At 39.4% G+C, this 19,290-nt stretch overlaps 1 protein-coding gene across 1 annotated transcript in view; it reads right to left on the bottom strand.

The window, feature by feature from the left end:
• Nucleotides 1-1,059: 1,059 nt before the first annotated feature.
• The window catches only part of CBLB (Cbl proto-oncogene B), a 258,206-nt gene continuing 239,975 nt past the window's right edge, over nucleotides 1,060-19,290 (bottom strand). The window contains exon 21 of the mRNA XM_058437557.1: nucleotides 1,060-1,189. The gene's annotated coding sequence lies outside the window, so the exon portion shown is untranslated. The remainder of the gene's footprint in view (nucleotides 1,190-19,290) is intronic.

The following is a 19,290-nucleotide window of genomic DNA, read 5'->3' as shown; positions in this document are numbered from 1 at the left end:
CCCAGGAGGTTCTGAGAACATGTGACAATAGTGGTGAGGTTACAGCTTGGTTTCATAGTTTTAGGGAGACATAAGACATCAATTGACACATGTAAGGTACACATTGGTTTGGTCCAGAAAGGTGGGACAACTTGAAACAAGGGAGGCTGATAGGTCATTAATGGATTCACAGATTTTCTGATTGGCAGTTGGTTGAAGGAGTTAAGTTATTATCTAAAGACCTGGAATCAACAGAAAGGAGTGTCTGGGATAAGATGAGGGCTCTGGAGGCCAAGGTTCTTATTAAGTAAATGAAGTCTCATTAGGGACTGCCCTTAGAGGCAATAGATGGCGAATGTTTCCTATTCAGACTTTCAATAGGTACTAGATTCGCAGCTAACCTCTTCAGGATCAGGAAAAGACCTGAAAAGGGAAGGGGATTCTCTTCAGAATGTAAATTTCTCCCACGAGAGACAGCTTTACAGGGCCATTTCAAAATATATAAAAGAAATATATTTTGGGTTAAAATATTTTATTTCTTTCAGGGCTTGCTATCTGTCCTGTGATGCCATACTAGAGTCAGTTTGGAATTTGGTATCTTACTGCTATAAAGAGTTTCTTCTGTCAGTCTTAAGATCTCTGTTTTAATGTTATTGTTGGTCAGCTGTGCCTGAATTCCAAAGGGAGGAGAGTGTGAGGCATGTCCACCCCACCTTCCCATAATGGCCTGAACTAGCTTTTCAGGTTTCTTTTGGACTCGCCTTGGCTGAGAAAAGGGGTCCATTCCATCAGTTGGGGGGCTTAGAGTCCAAAATCTACCAATAACTTTTGATTCCCCAAACACTTAACTACTAATGGCCTACTGTTGACTGCAAGCCTTACTGATAACAGTAAGAGTTGATTAACACAGATTTTGTACACTATGTTTATTGTGTACAGTATTCTGACAATAAATAAGATACAGAAAAGAAAGTATTACTATGAAAATAGTAAGAAAGAGAAAATATACTTACTATTTATTGAGTAGAAGTGGATCATGATATAAAGGTCCTCATCTTCGTCAACTTCAGGTTGAGTAGGCAGAGCAGATGAGGGTCTTGCTGTCTCAGGGGAGGCAGAGGCAGAGAAAGTCAGTGTGTAAGTGGACCCGTGCAGTTCAAACATGTATTGTTTGAGAGTCTACTCTTCTCTCTTCAGTGAATTTGCAGTTCTACGGTAGAGAAAGCAATGACATTGAACCTTTGAAACCGTCTCTGTGTTTAAGTGTTGGGTACCCAAGGCTAAGCTATTTTACTTTTCTTAGGCCTCAGGTTGTCCATTTGTAAAACAATTAAAATAATGCCTCCCACAAAGGATTGTTGTAAGTAAATCAGTACAACAAACCCAACTCCTGGTTCACAGAAAGCATTTAAAAGTGGTTACTGTTAATTTTATTTATTTGTGTTACACATTTCTCAGCCAGGCATTCAGGGACTTCCGGAATACAGCCTCAATGCCTGTTACTTGCCACAGAAACTATTTGCTTCTTCTTTGCCTCTGTGGTTTGGTTCCTACTTCTAATGCCTTCCCCATCAACCCTCCCTCCTCATGTCAAGCTTCAAATACTGCTTCTCATTCCATATTCAACTCATTTGTTACCCTGTATTCCCTGTTAACTTATAGTTTTGGATGCTTAAGTTGATTTAGTTTCAATTACTTAGGTAAAGATCCTCCATAGGTGGTGGTACCTAGTTTCCTTTGTATCATATCAGAAGGCATATGATGTTTGATTGTCCCACTTTTAGTGACAACTAGATTCGGGGTTTGAGATGCTGTCAGACCGATCATTCCATGATGAAGATTTCCATTAACCTTTTAACTAACGGTTTAGCATACACTGATGACTTCCACTGATAATTCAGTGGTTGAAATATGCCATTTTCTAATTCCATCATTCTTTCTGCACATATTAAAGGAGATTCTTCCATAACGAAGAGCATGCACAAGTTAATTACTTGGTTACCTGAAACACAGCTTGCATAGGAACAGGAAATGGATGTTTGGTTCTTCCTCTATTAATTTTTAGAGTAAAGAGATTGGATCTAGAGAACCCGAAATGGAGACCAAGGGTAGTTTTTTCTTGAGATTCTTACTAAACAAATGGAATCTTATATATTTTTTGTGTTATATGATTTGTAATCATTATTGTTGTTGATGCTCAGTTGTCCTATTGTAGGCCAATGGGAGGGAGCCCTTCCCATTTGGTTTCTGTTTTTTTTTTGTTCTATGAGACCACTGGTCTAGATAAATTCCTTATTTCCTATTGCAATAAGATGTCCCAGGTTTATCTTCCCATTTTTTGCCCTAGGCCTAGTTAAGATCAGCTACTTCACCAAAATTCCTAGAATATTTTAGTGGAAATCATATTTAGAAAACGTAAGAATTCTCCTTGCTACTGGGCACTTTCTGTCAATAGAATAAGCAAACAAAAGTTTTTAAGAGAAAAAAATGAATTTGTCATTCAAATTCAAGACTGAAGATTTTTATTTAATCTAGTTTCCTTTATATAGGTATCTCTTTTCAATTTTCTCATGCTGAAAATCTCCTTCCTTAAATACATCAATGTAATTACTTATTCATTTTATCTTAAACATACCTATAATAGTTTTAAAGTAACAATATATGTACTACTAAAACTTGACACTTGAAATTTTTTAACCTGATAGAACTTTTTTCTATGTTATTATCCAATGGTTGAGTTTATATTTGTTTGTTTTTAATTTTTCTTTCTATTTATTTTTTCTTTCTATTCATTTCTATGTTTTTTAATAAATTTTTTAAATTTATTAAATTTTTTCTATTTATTTTTTCTTATATAAAACATTTACATGGTTTCAATGTCAAAATTAAAACACAAGTTTATACTGCAATCTGTCTCCTGCTTCCTTCGCTGATATGTAACCATTATATTGGATGTTTTGGGTTGTTCTTCAATTGTTTCTATTTGAAAATATAACAAATAACATGTTTACCTATATAACAAACCTTCACATGTACCCTCAAACATAAAAGTTTAAAAAGAAGAAAATATAACAAATACATGTGAGATGTGTGTGTATGCATGTATCTGCATGTGATTACATATGTATACACATGCGTATACATATATATGTATATATACACACATGCAGATACATACATATACACGTATTTTTGTATGTTCTTGTTTCCATATTTCCTCCTCTTTTATATAAAGGATAGCATATTCTTAATATTATTCTGCCCCTTGTCTTTTTTCACCTAATAATATATCCTAGCAATCACTTCATATAAGTATGTAGAGATCAGCCTCCTTCATTTTTACAGCTGCATGGTGCCCCATTCTGCACTCATGTTATAGCCCAGTGGGTTCTTCTTGCTCACTTTCCAGAAAAGCCAATGCAATGACACTAGCAAGAGTGTTGCAGCAGAGAAAAGAGTTCATTTATTGCAGGGCCAGCCAAGCGGAAGGATGAAAAATGTTTCTCAAACCTGCCTCTCTAAGAATTCAGAGGCTAGGGTTTTTCAAGGATAGTTTGGCAGGCAAAGGGCTAGGGAATGAGGACTACTGTGATTGGTTGGGCAGGGGAATAAAATCACAGGGGGTCAATGTTGTCTTCTTCTCTGAGTCAGTTCCTGGGTGGGGAAAACAGGACTGGTTGAGTCAGTTTCTTGGTATGTGTTACTTGTCAGAGTGGTACCGGCTGGTCCATCAGAATGCAAGGTCTGAAAAATACCTCAAACATGAGTCCTAGATTTTACCATAATGATGTTATCTGTAGGAACAACTGGGGAGGTTACAAATCTTGGGACCTCTGGCTACATGACTGCTTAACTGTAATGCTAACCTTGTAGCCAATTTGTTAGTTTCACAAACGCGGTGTTGGTCCCCAAGCAAGGCAAGGGTTATTTTCAGAAGAGACTATTGTCATATTTTAAAGCTAAAATATAAACTAAATTCCTCTAATAGTTAGCTTGGCCTATGCCCAGGAATGAGTGAAGACAGTTAGCCTGTGAGGTTAGAGGCAAGATGGAGTCAGCTATGTCAGATTTCTCACGTTGTCATAATTTTTGCAAAGGTAGTTTCAATTACACCATGACTGAGTTAATCAGTTCCCTATTGGTTGTTTTGGTTGTTTCTAAAAAAGAAAATAACTTTTATCTGAGAAATGTAGGTCCTTTTAAATTATCAGGCCCAGAGAAACATGAAAATGAGACAGCAATCATGTCCTATTACCTTACTGAACCATGTATCCATCTCTTGAAACAGCTTGCTTTTGCCACAACTTAATAATGCCATACCAGAGACTATACCACACACCCTATAACCTAATAATGTATGTAGTCAATCACTAAGAGATGTTATTTCTGTAAACCTGTAAGAATTCCTAACAAACAACTTTGTATCAACCCACTTTCTCTCTCTTTGTTTTTAACCTTTAAAAGCTTGGTTGTAACAAAGGAGAAATAAAGTTCATATCCAAGATTATTGGCTCTGAGTTTTCTGGGAAGCTGTCTTTGCTTTGGCTTAAGTAAACTCTTTGAATTATATTTTGTGCCTTAGCCTTTTTCTTTTAGGTCAACGTGGGGCCCATAGGCTCTGGGTCTCCTAAAGGTTTGCTGAAAAATCATTGAAGCAAAGCAGATTGATTAATAGGAAAAAAGCCATACATACTTATTTAATGTTCATACATGGGAGCCTTTATTCTGAAGGCCCAACTTCCCAATGAGGTACAGAAGCTTCTACACAATCTTGAGTTTACAGAAAGAATGGGGACGTGGATCCTGATAAAGTAGGTTGTGGGACGGGAAGAAGAAGAATTCTACGGAAGGGTAATAAATTGCTAGGGAGAAAGATTGAATCCAGGAACAGACATGAACTTGTAAGTAGTCTTCTTTAGAATTTAAATAACCCTTGGAGACAGTCAGATGCTCATAAAAGAATCTACTCGGGCGTGGTCACATCTTGCTTTTTTCTGCAGTAGACAATGAGATAATAGGGAGGGGAAGAAAAAACAGTTGTTCTCCTTGGTGAGTCTGGATCTTACACAGATAAAGGAACTTCAGCTTCTTTCAGAGAAATGGTGTGGGGCTGGGGGAAGGTTATAGAGATTTTGGGGCTTCTTCTGTTCAGCACGTCAAAATGTTACTGGTGACAGGTATCTGAGTTACCAGCTGTGGATCTGCATGGGTCTGCAGCAACCTCAGTTCTTGCCTCCCGAGAAGAAAGAATTCGACTGAAGAAAAAGAGACCACGGCAACTTTCAGATGAGGAGTGGAGATGTATTTTAAAAGGCTTTAGAACAGGAAAGAGAGGAAAAGAACATACTCTTGGAAGAGACCCAAGTGGGCAACTTGAAGAACAGGTGCAATGTTTAACCTTGATCCTAGCACTTTGTAGGCCAACCCCTTTCCCATGATTCTTCCCTTAGGGTGGGCTGCCAGCATGCACAGTGCCCTCTTACGCCTGGGAAGTGAGCACGTGCAGCATGTCCAGGAAGTGGTACACAAGCCCATCTGAAGCTTTCTTCCCTTTTCCTGTGGGGTGTCCCCAGAAGGTCATACTCCACCATTTTGTCTCTTAATGCACATGGTCAGGAAGTTGCTTCCCCCTGGCATCTGCAATCAATTAACATTTTAGTGCAGCAGGTGTGGACCACCAGGAAATGGCCTCTCCCTGGTGCTGGCTTCCAATTTATCACTTTTAGAAAGGCAATGTGATCATTGCTAAACCATCACCTGACATTGCTAGTGAGTTGGGGAGATGCCTCTCCTGCCCTGTTCATGCCTGTCTACCTGAAAAAAAACCACCATATTGTGGCGTATTGGTTTCTGAGCCCCAACCTGACGTGTCCAATTTTTTGATATTACAAATAGAGCTTCAGTGAATAGTCTTGTGCACATTTTAAGTCTTTTTTATTTAACCAGTGTATGTTTGAGATGTATACCTAAAGTGAAATTGTTGTGTCAAAGGGTAAATGTGGCTCATGCCTGTAATCCCAGCACTTTGGGGGGCTAAATTACGAGGTCAGGAGTTTGAGACCAGCCTGGTCAACATAGTGAAACCCTGTCTCTACTAAAAATACAAAAAATTAGCTGGGCTTTGTGGCAGGCACCTATAATCCCAGCTACTTGGGAGGCTGAGGCAGGAGAACTGCTTGAGCCTGGGCGGTGGAGGTTGCAGTGAGTGGAGATCACACCACTGCACTCCAGCCCCAGGTAACAGCACAAGACTCCGTCTCAAAAAAAAAAAGGGTAAATGTGTAAGCAATTTGCCTGGAGATTACCAAGTACTACATCAAAGAGTTGTATCACTTTTTATTCTCAGCAGTGTAGGGGAAGAAAAATTAATTTTTTCCCTGCCTTTTCTGCAATCTTGTTTGGAAGAAATCCCTGTAGCAAAAGTCAGATTAACAAGAGAAAAACAAACAGAAATGTATTAACATGCTTACCTCATGACTGCATGAAAGATACCCACGTGTATTAGTTAGGGTTCTGTAGAGGGACAGAACTATAGGATACATACATACACACACACACACACACACACACACACACACACACACACATATAAAGGGAGGTTTATTGAGTATGAGCTCACACTATCACAAGGCGCTACAATAGGCCATCTGCAAGCTAAGGAGCAAAGAAAGACAGTCCAAGTCCCAAAACTGAGGAACTTGGAGTCCGATGTTTGAGGGCAGGAAGGGTCCAGCATGGGAGAAAGATGTAGGCTGGGAGGCTAGGCCAGTCCAGTCTTTTCACATTTTTCTGCCTGCTTTATATTCTAGCCACGCTGGCAGCTGATGAGATGGTGTCCACCCAGATTAAGGGTGGGTCTGCCTTTCTCAGCCCACTGACTCAAATGTTAAAAATGTTAATCTCCTTTGGCAACACCCTTGCAGACACACCCAGGGTCAAGCTGACACTCAGTATTAAACATTAAACTGGGGAAAATGAGTAAATCCCAAGAAGACAATTTTTGAGTTCAGACTAAAATATAATCATCCCCTTAAACTAATTAAAGAGGAAGGGGGAGGCTGTTTATGGGGAGGTGACCAGGAAAAGTACAGTAAGCAAGGATAAGTTTGTTATGCAGATTTAATTCTGTGCCTTCTTTATTGATAAGAAACTCTAGTGAATTTTAAATCATCCTTCTCTCACTGATACAGACAAGGAGACACCCTTCCAAATGCAGATTTCTCTTATAAATCTAAATTTCCCTTACAAAATGGTAACCTCACTTTTCAGAGCATTTCTGTCTTCGGTGTCTTTATATAATCTGCTCAAAATAATCCTTATGCCTAAAAGGCATATTTTGGAGTGACGTATTCTGGTCTCCTATACCAGCAATGTGTGAGAGTCCTGTTTTCCCCCAACCAATGAGTATGATTGGGCAGTTCTTTCTTTTTTTTTTTTTTTTTGCCATACTGACGTGTAAGAAACACATCTTAATTTAGTTTTAATGTGATTTCTCTTATCTTAAGCAAAATTAAATATATTTTGCATTTCTTTTTATGTTAATCAATTTAATAACTTTTGCTCATTTCTTCTCGAGTTATTGGCTTTTTCTTCTTAATTTTATATACTGTTTATATTTTATGTATTTTGCATTAGGGTTCTCCAGAGAAACAGAAACAGAACCAATAGGACATATATATACACATATGTATATATGTGTATATATGTATACATAAATATGGATATATATGTATATATATATGTCCTATTTGTTTTCCCATATATTATATATGTGTATGTCTGATACAGAACAGCTGGGTTCCCAGCTTAACCCCACCCTTACGCCTGGAATCACAGCCCTAAGTGAAAACAGCTGACCCCATTTTTCTACCCAAATGTTACCTTTTTGGCCTGCCACACCCCTAACCTGTGCCCATAAAATATTCCAGCTGGCAGGGCAACACAAGCTGCTGAGCAGCGGGAATGCAAGTTGCTGAATGTTGGGAATACAAGCGGCTGAGCGTCGGAGACTAGGGATAGAGCTAACTTCAGACGGTGCGACTTCAGGGAAAAGCACCTTTTCCCCCGCACCATCCCCTTTCTTACTCCCATCCCGCGGAGAACTATCACCCAATAAAATCCTCCGCATACACTCCCTTCAGTCCGTTCCTGTGACCCGATTCTTCCCGGATGCCAGACAAGAATCTGGGTGTTGAGAGAGCAAGGCGCCTGGACATTGCTGCGGGGGCCTGCGCAAAGGCAGCTCTTGCCAGAGAGGATCAACCAGCTGGTTCCAGCGCTCATTCGCTCTGGTTCCCGTACTCACCTGCCCGCAGGCTCCCTCTCACGTGAAGTGGCCAGTGGCAGGCTGAGTAAAATGAGCCACTGCAGTTTGCTTGCCCATGAAGAGGATCAAAGTCAAGGGAATAACCCTGTATCATGTTCACCAGAAAAGCGTGTGTGTGTTTGTGTGTGTGTGCGTGTGTGTGTAGAAGGCATTATATACAATGCCGTGTGTGTGTGTGTGTGTGTGTGTGTGTACATATCTCATGTGTACATGAAAGATACTCAGGGAAAATGAGTATACATTTACAATTATGACAATTACGGTAGCTTGTAAGTTCTAGGTCTAAAATTTGTAGAGCAGGCTAGCATCCTGGAGATTCAGGAAGGAATTGATGTTACAGTCTCAAGTCTAAAATTCACAGATTGGAAACTCAGTCAGTGTTTCTATGCTGCAGTCTTGAGGCAGAATTGCTTCTTGTTCAGGAAACCTCAATCTTTACTCTTAGGACTTTCAAACAGATGGGCCCCAGTCACTTTATGGAAGCCACTCTGCTGCTTTACTCAGTGTATTGATTTTTAAAAAGTTAATCACATCTAAAAATTTCCTTCAAGGAAACGTAGAGACTGATACATGACCAAACAACAGGGCACCATAGCCTAGACAGACTGACACACAAAATTAACCATCCCAAATTACAAGGATGTTTTCAGCAAGCTGTCAACTGTTTTTCTGACAGTGTCTAGCTCAAATTTGTATATGGTGATCAGATGCAATGGCTCACACTTGTAATCCCAGCACTTTGGGTGGCCCAGGCAGGTGGATTACCTGAGGTCAGGAATTTGAGATCAGCCTGGCCAACATGAGAAACTCCGTCTCTACTAAAAATACAAAAATTATCCGGGCATGGTGCCATGTGTCCGTAATCCCAACTACTCAGGAGGCTGAGGCAGGAGAATCACTTGAACCTGGGAGGCAGAGGTTGCAGTGAGCCGATATCATGCCACTGCACTCCAGCCTGGGCGACAGAGCAAGACTCTGTCTCAAAACAAATAATAATAAATAATAAAGAAATTTCTATACAGTATTTAAATATTTATTACTATTTAATATTGACATCTATTTACAGATATTAACCTTCTTTACAGAGCTTAGGATGCCCACTAAGAGCTATTAAAGCTTTATTAGCATTTTATACAATTCAATTACAATATTATTTGTTAAATATTAATAATTTGTTTAATGATTGGATGAAGGTTATTAATAAATAATACTTTGCATGAATTTTATGATCATAGGACTGAGGTAAATGAATAATTTTTACATAATCACAGAAACATTGCATTTCTTTAACAAATATCTGCCACAATGGAACAGGGAACACTCTTTTAATTCTCAGATCAATAAATATGTGGTCCTTCTATGATAAGTCAAAACATTTGAAAATCAAAGAAAGAATTCCCACAAAATAATTTTTTACCTCAGGACCAGACCCAGGCACCTTTTTCTTTCTCAGAATCTTTTTTTTTCTTATTTAATTATATCTTGCATCTGATCACCACTACGATCTTAAATACCTTGCCTCCTGGTCACAGTGGTTGGTTCTGATCAAGACATGACAAGTGGTGTCTTATCCTGGAATTTTAACTTGGGAAATGAGAAAATCAGTTTCAGTCTCTCACTCCTGTGAGTGATGTGATCATCTGAATTTATGTTTCCTAGCATATATTAGTAGGTCAGCTGTGAATAATGCCTACTGAAGGAGGAAAGCAAGCCACTAAGCTGAAGTGGCAACCTGGCTATATTCCAGGCCCTGGTTCCACCTGTTCTCAATACCCAGGCTTCCCATTGTACTTTTGTTAAGCTCCTTTTTGTTTTGTTTTGTTTTGTTTGAGACAGAGTCTCGCTCTGTCACCCAGGCTGGAGGGCAGTGACACAATCTCGGCTCATCGCAACCTCCATCTCCTGGGTTCCAGTGATTCTTGTGCCTCAGCCTCCTGAGTAGCGGAGATTACAGACACCCGGAACTACATCCAGTTAATTTTTCTATTTTTAGTAGAAACAGGGTTTCACCATGTTGGCCAGGCTGGTCTCGAACTCCGGACCTCAAGTGTTCCACCCTCCTCAGCTTCCCAATGTGCTGGGATTACAGGCGTGAACCATTGTGCCTGGCCTAAGCTCTCTTTCGGATAAGTTACTAAGATTTCAGTTTCTGTCACTTGCAATACAGAGAGTCAACATACACTTGTGCACAGTTTTACACATCATTTTAGGGAACTAATGGACTTCCTGAAGAAGTTCATGTTTGAATTCTTATCCATAGATCTCAAATACGAACCTCTGTTCGAAGCTATCCTGTGAACATTAGTTTCCATATGTTCTTTATCCAGGAAAAAAAAAAACTATTATAAACTCTTTAACTTGGTAGTTTTCATGCACTTGATCACTTTCAATCCTTATAACCACAATTAAGTCAAGTATATGTCATCCTTGTTTTATATTTAAAGACACAAGGCTGTGAAAGTTAAATAATATTTTATTAACCAGCACATCTAAACTAAATCCGATATTTTTGTATAAAATCTGAATTTCTTTCTCCTACGATAAGTAATCACCCAGCTGGATTCTTCTTGCCTGCTGCACAGATAAAGTCAATTCACTAAGACAGTGGTGTTGGAGCAGAGAAAGAGTTTAATAACTGCAGGACCAGACAAGCAGTAGCACAGGATACATTTCTCAAATCCACCTCCCTGAAAACTCAGAGACTAGGGTTTTTAAGGATAATTCGGTGGGCAGAAGGCTAGGGAATAGGTGCTGTTAATTGGTTGGGGATGAAATCACAGGAATGTTCATATTATTTTGGCGTGCTGGGTCTATTTCTAGATAAGCGTTACAGGACTGGTTGAGCCAGTTCCTTGGTATGAGTTATCGGTCTGAGTAGAGTCAGTTGGTTGCCAGAATGCAAAAGTCTGAAAAATATCTCAAAGACCAATCTTAGGTTGTGACAATGTAATGTTATCTATCTGAACGATAGGGGAAGTTACAAATCATATGACCTCTGGTGTAGCAAACAGTTATAGAAAGGCAAGCTAGGGAACAATGGCTGGTTATCATTGAACTATACACACATCTTAGCAGAATTCAGGCCCCTCCCGTAACCCTAACCTCATGGCCTTTTATAACTCTTCCAAAGTTGGTTTTGGTCCCCAAGCAAAGAGGGGGTTAGTTTTGGGAAGGGAGTGTTATCCTCTTTGTTTTAAAGTTAACAAATGCAGTTAGCTTGTGAGGTTAGAAGCAAGAATCTAAACCAGTTTAGATTTGCCGCACTGTTACAATTTTTGCAAAGAGAGTTTCAACTAAAGTTGCTTCTAAGCATTACTGAATCTGTTGGTTGTCTTCAATTATTATTTTAAGTTACAACTTTGAAATTTGCTTTTGAAAGAATAAATATAATTCAACTGTAAAAGAAAATATGCAGTATTGGCAAATAAAAATGTAATAATAGAAACATAAAATATAATTCTATAAGAAGTTTCAGCTTGCTTATTTGCATACATCTCACTTCAATTTTTAAATAAATGTGCTGTGATGAATAGCAGCAACCTTCTAAAGTACTCTGAAATCAGAAAATCCTTAGGAGAAAAGAGCCATAGTAATAAAAGTGTCATTATAAATAATTAGATATGCTTGTCACACATCCACCTTCAAAGGCTTCTATAAAGTGATTGACATGTAAGCCACCTGGATTAATCTTCCAGCTTCAATTTAGTTGTTACAAGAATCTAGTTATCCTTTGGAGAGTGAAACTCTCAGAAGAAAACCAGAAGAACAAAGCCCATGACTGTTTGGGAGGGCTCAGGTTTTCCTAAACACAAGTACGTGAATTGGTCTTTGCAAGTTTGCATTTCAGAAATAATTGAGACGGCAGGGGAAATCATGCCCCACATTATCTCCAAGTGGAACAGCCTGCTCTTCAGAGTTCTTCTCTGGCCAGGCAGAGGAATGATTCGACGACAGCGGTACCCAAGAGCATGCTCAGCCTCCACAGACTACATGCTTCCCCTGTCTACTCCCAGCCCCATCTCTGGAGAAACAGATTTTCCTTTTGATCAGGCAATATTCACAAATGACAGTGACAAATCAGGAAATTCTAAAGGAAGGGCTGAATAAATAAAGACAACAGGAGAACTGTAGCTGTGGCTTTATGGTAACCGCTGTCCTAGATTTTGTCCTCTCTGTGGACCGATTGCACAGCATCTACCTTCACTTGGCTTACAAAAGGCTTCTGTGCTCCTTAGTGACTGGAATATACACTCTCACTGTTCTCAATGGAGTTTCCAGGTTGTTCAGCAGCTCTGTGATTTACAAGGCCCCTGGGTGCCCTGGATCTGGTTAACTCCCAATTCCTTTACTCCAGGAATGAATATTTTCTGTGCTAACAGATAGGACAACTTGCCAGCTTAAAATTAGCTCCTCTTGAGTATAACGCATTGTGGTGTGACAACATCCAGCCAGCCCTGACTCCCCTGCTTCTCTCAGGCTTCTAAGCAGCTCGTTGGCGGAGCAGCCAGGCAGAAGGCCCATCTTCTCCTCCCTTTGTAATCTCTCACCGGGCCTAATCAGGTGCTTTGAGCCCAGTGGGTGCCCAGGAAATGTTCTTGTTTGTCAAGCTGCCTATGTTCTTACACAAGGTGGGAACATAGTGTGGCCCCTTCCTCCCCAGGAAGGCTCCATTCTTCCCAAGTCCCATTACCACGCACAGAGACACACCTGGAGAAGTGTCCACTGTCGCTTGCTCACCATTTGCCTTTCTCTATTTATGACAGAGCTAGTTGAGGATAGAATCTAGCAATTAAAAAAAAAAAGGTAGCAATTAAAAAAAATAGGAAAATGTGTAAAAAGTTCAGAGTAAGAGTTTTTAATAGAAGGTGTATCCAGAAGACAGATGAAGCAAGTCTATACGTGTAAAAGTATTCTGAGTATTACAAAGTATTGAGCATCAAGCATGTGCTAGCCATTTTCTATTATGCATTCAATTAAGCTTCAATACTTCTTTCTACCAGTGTGCTTTACAATCTCCATTTCACAGTTGAGACAATTGAGGCTAAACTGATGTAGGTCCCATGGAGATAGACAATAAGGACCATAATGTACTGTAAAACCCATGCCCATGCTCCCAAGGTTATTCTGCCTCTTTGAAGGACTAGCAAAGGACTCACATTAGTATTCACTTACAATCTCATGAAACACCTGGGTGGGAGATAGAATATGAAGGAATTGTGGGAAGAGATTAAAAGACATGCAACAGCTTAAATCCAGAACGACTGGAAACATCCTGGAAGAAATTCTGCAAAACAAATTTAAGAATATAATTGGCTTTAAAGATAAACATAAACATTAGGACATTTTGGGTGTGCAGTGATAATGACCGGACTTTGCAGGGCTGTGTAAGCATATAAAATTGCTGGAAATGGTGTAGTCAGGGAGTGATTACATTTGTATCCATCTAGGACCATATTCTGAATTGGCTGACAGCATTGGTTCACCCACTTTATTCGGGTTTCCTCATTCCTCCAGAGAAATGGTCAGCTGACTGTGGGCAATAAAGCATCACTATCTGCTAACAGCACATTCCAGGGAACACTTGTGTGGCAGTCAACAGTAACTGCTGCTTGGAAAGAGATAAGATGTTTCCATCAATCACTCAGAGGAGGAAACGATGTCTGGGGCTACAGCCCACTTACTCAAGTGTGGCATCCTCTTGTCTAGAGTGGAGACTCTCATAGTGGAGGTTTAGAAGGAAATGGCAAAAGTATTGACATTTGTTAATCACCTAGTACTTCCTAGACACATTGCATTAATTACTTACAGCAATCCTATGAGGTAAATATTACTGTCCCATTTTACAGATAAAGAAATGGACATTCAGGGAGGTTAAGTAAGTTAGCCAAACTCTTGTTGTGGTCAGTAAGTGGCTTTCGAACCCATGCTGGTCTAATTCCAAGATCAGCTCCTTTCAGTATACTATAGCTGACTCATTATACATACTTGTTAATACCTAATTATATAATACTTTGGAGCCAGACACAGTAGTATTAGTAGTAAAAAGAGAAGGACAAGAAGGATGAGGAGGATGATAGGGACTACGATGAGGAGGAGCAGCAGCAGCAGGCATTTTTGTGAGATTTCCATGTGCTAGGCACTTTATAAAGATTGGCTCATTTAATAATCAACACAACAAAATGAGGTAAATATTTTTACTCTGATTCAAGATGTGAAAAACTTTGTCTTTCTTTTCCTTGGGACTAGAGAGAGAGAGAGTGTGTGCGTGTGTTTCAGGTGGGAGGAATACTGATGACTGCTTGGACAGTCGTCTGGTATTGATAGTGATGAAATAAATCTTATGAGCTCTGGTCTCCATCTTTGAAACTAAACAACAGGAGGGCATATTTTTAACGAAACTTTGGGGTGACAGTGAAGCCATGGATCTTTTTCAACTTGGCGTATCTTGCTTGAGCATTTTTCCACTCCATTGGGTAAAGCCGTCATATGGGACATTGATAGCCAGTTGAGTCTACTCACATCATGATCCTGATCATCTTCTCCTACATAATGAGCTACATCCATTAATCTAATACTATTATTTATTACCACAGACTATTTCTTATTTATTACTATAGATCATTATTTAGTTATATTAGTCTTATATATATACTTTAAAATGCATATATTCTTGAGGGCCATTTTGCAAATAAACAGTACTCACGAAGGATATCCCTACAAGTATTGGTATAGACAAGTATATATTACAAAACCCAGGGAAATATGTAAAGCTATTACTTAGTTTTGAAGAGGAAAACGAGTCCTGTCAATGAAGATTCTCTCTCTTCCGTTCCTATCACAGCTCAGCTCATTCCCCATAGTGACAGTGTTACATCCTGTATGTATTAAACAGTTAGGGTCCTGGCTTGCTTTCTCTTCCAGGTGTGTAACACTAATTAGATATCACTCTTCTTAGGTCACTGTGTATTTCTCAACTAATTTAGCATTAGATTTGCATTCAGTTATGTCCATTGTTACCAGCTGAAAACTCTACCGCAGGTCCTATACTGAACTTAAACACATATCTGTCACTTTTGCCCTAACTCTGGCAGTTGCCTTGTGCTCAGAGATGGGAAAGTTCCTGAAGGGAAAAAGCCAGTGCCCCTCTGAGACTCATCCGGGAGACTGATTTTTACTTTCATTCTCAACTTGCCCTCAAAACACAGATGCTGTGCTTAAAAGACTAATTGATCATTTTATTTCAATTGCACAGAAATGATGTTGAAAAAGTGAGCAGACCTTGGACCATGAGAGCTCAATACTGGGGGAAAGGCCATTGAGTTATCAATTAAAATTAGAAACTGAAATCCCCACTGTTTTCAATTGTCATGGTAATAAAGAAAAATGTACCCCCAAGTGGTACTGTATTGATCACTAAATTCATTCATATGAAACTATGCCTAGTGCAATGTTTATAATATTAGTAATGTCAATTGCAATGGAACTCTGCTGGTTCTAATAGCTGATAGTTTATATATATTTTCCTTTACCACAAGCCATAAGTGAAATATGATAGTTTTTATAGGCAATAGATTTGATTCCCTTTTCTACCACGTACTTTACATAAAACCATATACTGTTTTTATCATTTGTATCAGTTAATAACTTCTTCCACAATGTTCTTTATAGTTTACAAATAAAACGCCATTTGAGTCATTAGCAGTGAAGAAAGATCAGAAAATCCAAACTACTTAGACTTTTTGTCTAAGGCAAAATTCAAGACTTCCATGGTTGTTACCACATCGTTTCTAAATGTAATTGCTAGTTCCAGTCAACATTCAGTCAGTTCCAATTACGTGTCTTGCACTGTGCTCAGCATTATAGTTGAATCAAAATTAAGACAAGGGACTGGCGCTAAAGGAGAATAGATAGAAACAGATGTGAAAACTGAGTATAATAAAAGGCCAGCCAGGATAAATAATACAGCACTGGTAGGACATTGTCAGAATGCAGAGGAAGAAGGAATTATTTTAGACTACAGGGTGCTGACAGGATTCATGGAAAAAGTAATGGAGTCTGGAGAAGAAATGAAAAGAAGTTTAATATATGAAAAAGAAGATGTTGAAGTCTCCCAGCTAAGGGAAGAAGACACAACAGGGCATAGAAATTCAACTGTATTCAGGGAATGGGTTGGGGTTTCTAGGTCTCTGGACCAAGTGGCAAGGGGAGATGGCTAGGAGATGAATCTGGAGAATTAGGTTTGGTAAATTTTGAATGATTTTAGGTGCTGTGATAGAATGCAAAAGTAGTCAGAAATTATTCTCATCCCTTTATGCACACAACCTCCCCATCCCCTTTTCAAATAAACTTTATTTTTCCTAAAAGCATTTTAGATTTATAAAAAATTGTGCAGAAAGTACAGAGATTTATCAGGTACTCCCTCTCCTCCCCCTACACTCTGAAAACACGTGGTTTCTCTTATTATGATTTTGTATTAGTGTCATACAATTGTCACAACCCATGAACCAGTATTGGCACATTATTACTAACTAAAGTTCATAGTTTGCATTAAGGCTTATGCTGTGTCATGCACCCTATGGGTGTTGACAAATGTATAATGTCATGCCTCCACCATCAAAGTATCATAAGGAACAGCTTCACTGCCCTAAAAATTCCCTGTGTTTCACCTATTCATCCCTCCCTCCTTCCCTCAAACCTCTGGCCTTCATTCATCTTTTACTGTCTTATAGTTTTGTCTTTTCAAGAATGTGACATAATTGGCCTGGTGCAGTGGCTCATGCCTGTAATCCCAGCACTTTGGGAGGCCAAGGCGGGCAGATCATGAGGTCAGGAGATCAAGACCATCCTGGCCAACATGGTGAAACCCCGTCTCTACTAAATATACAAAAAAATTAACTGGGTGTGGTGGTGCGGCTGTAATCTCAGCTATTTGGGAGGCTGAGGCAGGAGAATTGCTTGAACCTGGGAGGCAGAGATTGCAGTGAGCCGAGATTGTGCCATCGCACTCCAGCCTGGCAACAGAGCGAGACTCTGTCTCAAAAAAAAAAAAAAAAAAAGAATGTGACATAATCGAAATCACACAACATATGAGGCCTTTTCAGACTGGCTTATTTTACTTAGTGAAATGCATTTAAGAGTCTTCCATGTTGGCCGGGCGCAGTGGCTCACGCCTAAAATCCCAGCACTTTGGGAGGCCGAGGCAGTGGGAACGCTTGAGGCCAGGTGTTCGAGATCAGCCTTGCCAGAATGGTAAAACCCTGTCTCTACTAAAAATACAAAAATTAGCCAGGCGTGGTGACATACGCCTGTAATCTCAGCTACTCGGGAGGCTGAGGCACAAGAATCTCTTGAACCCAAGACAAGGAAGTTGCAGTGATCCAAGATTGTGCCACTACACTCCAGCATGGGTGACAGAGTAAGACTCCATCTCAAAAAAAAAAAAAAAGAGTCCTCCATGTCTTTTCATGGTGTGATAGCTCATTTCTTTTTATTGTTACATACTATTCCATTGGCTGGATGTATCACAGTTTGTTTATATATCCATCTATTGAGGAATATCTTGGTTGCTTCAAATTTTTGGTAATTATGAATAAAACTTCTATCAGTGTTCATGCACACCTCTTTTTAATGTGACTTTGCAGCTCTCCTCAGCAACATACGATATCTGTTTGTCTACCCCTTGAAGCCAGGCTTCACCGTTTGATTAGTTTGGGCCTATGGCTCACTAGGAAGCACGAAGAATGAACACTGGGACTTTGCCTGCTTGCTGCTCTTGGAACCTTGCCACCACTATGCAAAGAAGCCTGGGCTAATATGCTGGTTGATGAGACACAAGACCCAACTATTCCTGGTAGTCCTGGCTGACAGCCAATGAGACCACCCTGAGTTATTCAGCCACAGACTGATCTGCCAGTCGACTTCAAACACATGAAAGACTGATAGAAATCAGCAAAGCGGGCTCAGACCAGAAGAACCACCCAGCTGACCCAAGATTCTCTCATCTAAACAAATGATTGTTATTTTAAATCACTGAGTTTTGGGGTAGTTGGTCATCCAGTGAAAGCTGACATACCAATGCTGTACTAAATATGAAGTAGTCTGTATTTTATGATGAGACGTCAGAAACTGGAAACAGGAAGTTTAAAAGGCTATTGTCATTAATCTATGGAACAGATCATGAGGATAAAAACTTTTGAATGATTACTAGATAAATTGGGTTTTGCATATATTGTAGCAGAGAAAACTGTAAAAAAGAATATCCATTTCTTCATGGAGTTTAAAATAATACATCATTCTTAAATTTAAAAATCAATAAATATTAATGAACTATATAAATATCAATCTCATTTTATTCAAGAATAAACATAGACCTATAATAAGAACATTTCCACAGTATTTCTGTAATCATACTGACCAATTTTTGGAATACTGTGGACTCCCTGCAATAGAGGATTTCTGCCTCTGGAAATCAATGCTTCAAGGCAAGCACAAACTATTATCTATCAAAGTGCAGACACAAAAAGCTTGAAATGCCTACTATCCTTTATCCGAGATGCCAACCTTGGACTGGAATCAGGAGATCAGAGTAGGAAAGGTAGTATAAAGAGGTTTGTTTCTCAAATTTTTTTTTTTTTTTTTTTTTTTTTTTGAGACAGGGCCTCACTGTGTTGCCCAGGCTGGAATACAGTGGCAACCATTATAGCTCACTGTAGCCTTGAACTCTTGGGCTCAAGTGATCCTTCTGCCTCAGACTTCTGAATAACTGGAGATATAGGCATGCACCACTAAACCCAGCTAATGTTTACATTTTTTGTAGAGATGAGGTCTCACTCTTTTCCTAAGGCTGATTCAGAAATTCTGGCCTCAAGAGATCCTCCCACTTTGGCCTCCCTAAGTGCTGGGATAACAGGTGTGAGCCACCATGCCCAGCTGTAAAAAGATATTTATAATTAGAAACTCAGCAGACACTTTGGGCAGGGACAGAC

The sequence above is a fragment of the Hylobates moloch genome, unplaced genomic scaffold (assembly GCF_009828535.3).
Source record: "Hylobates moloch isolate HMO894 unplaced genomic scaffold, HMol_V3 SCAFFOLD_4, whole genome shotgun sequence".
Lineage (NCBI taxonomy): Eukaryota > Metazoa > Chordata > Mammalia > Primates > Hylobatidae > Hylobates > Hylobates moloch.
The sequence above is the reverse complement of the archived record's forward strand: the minus strand, read 5'-3'. Positions and strand labels throughout refer to the sequence as shown.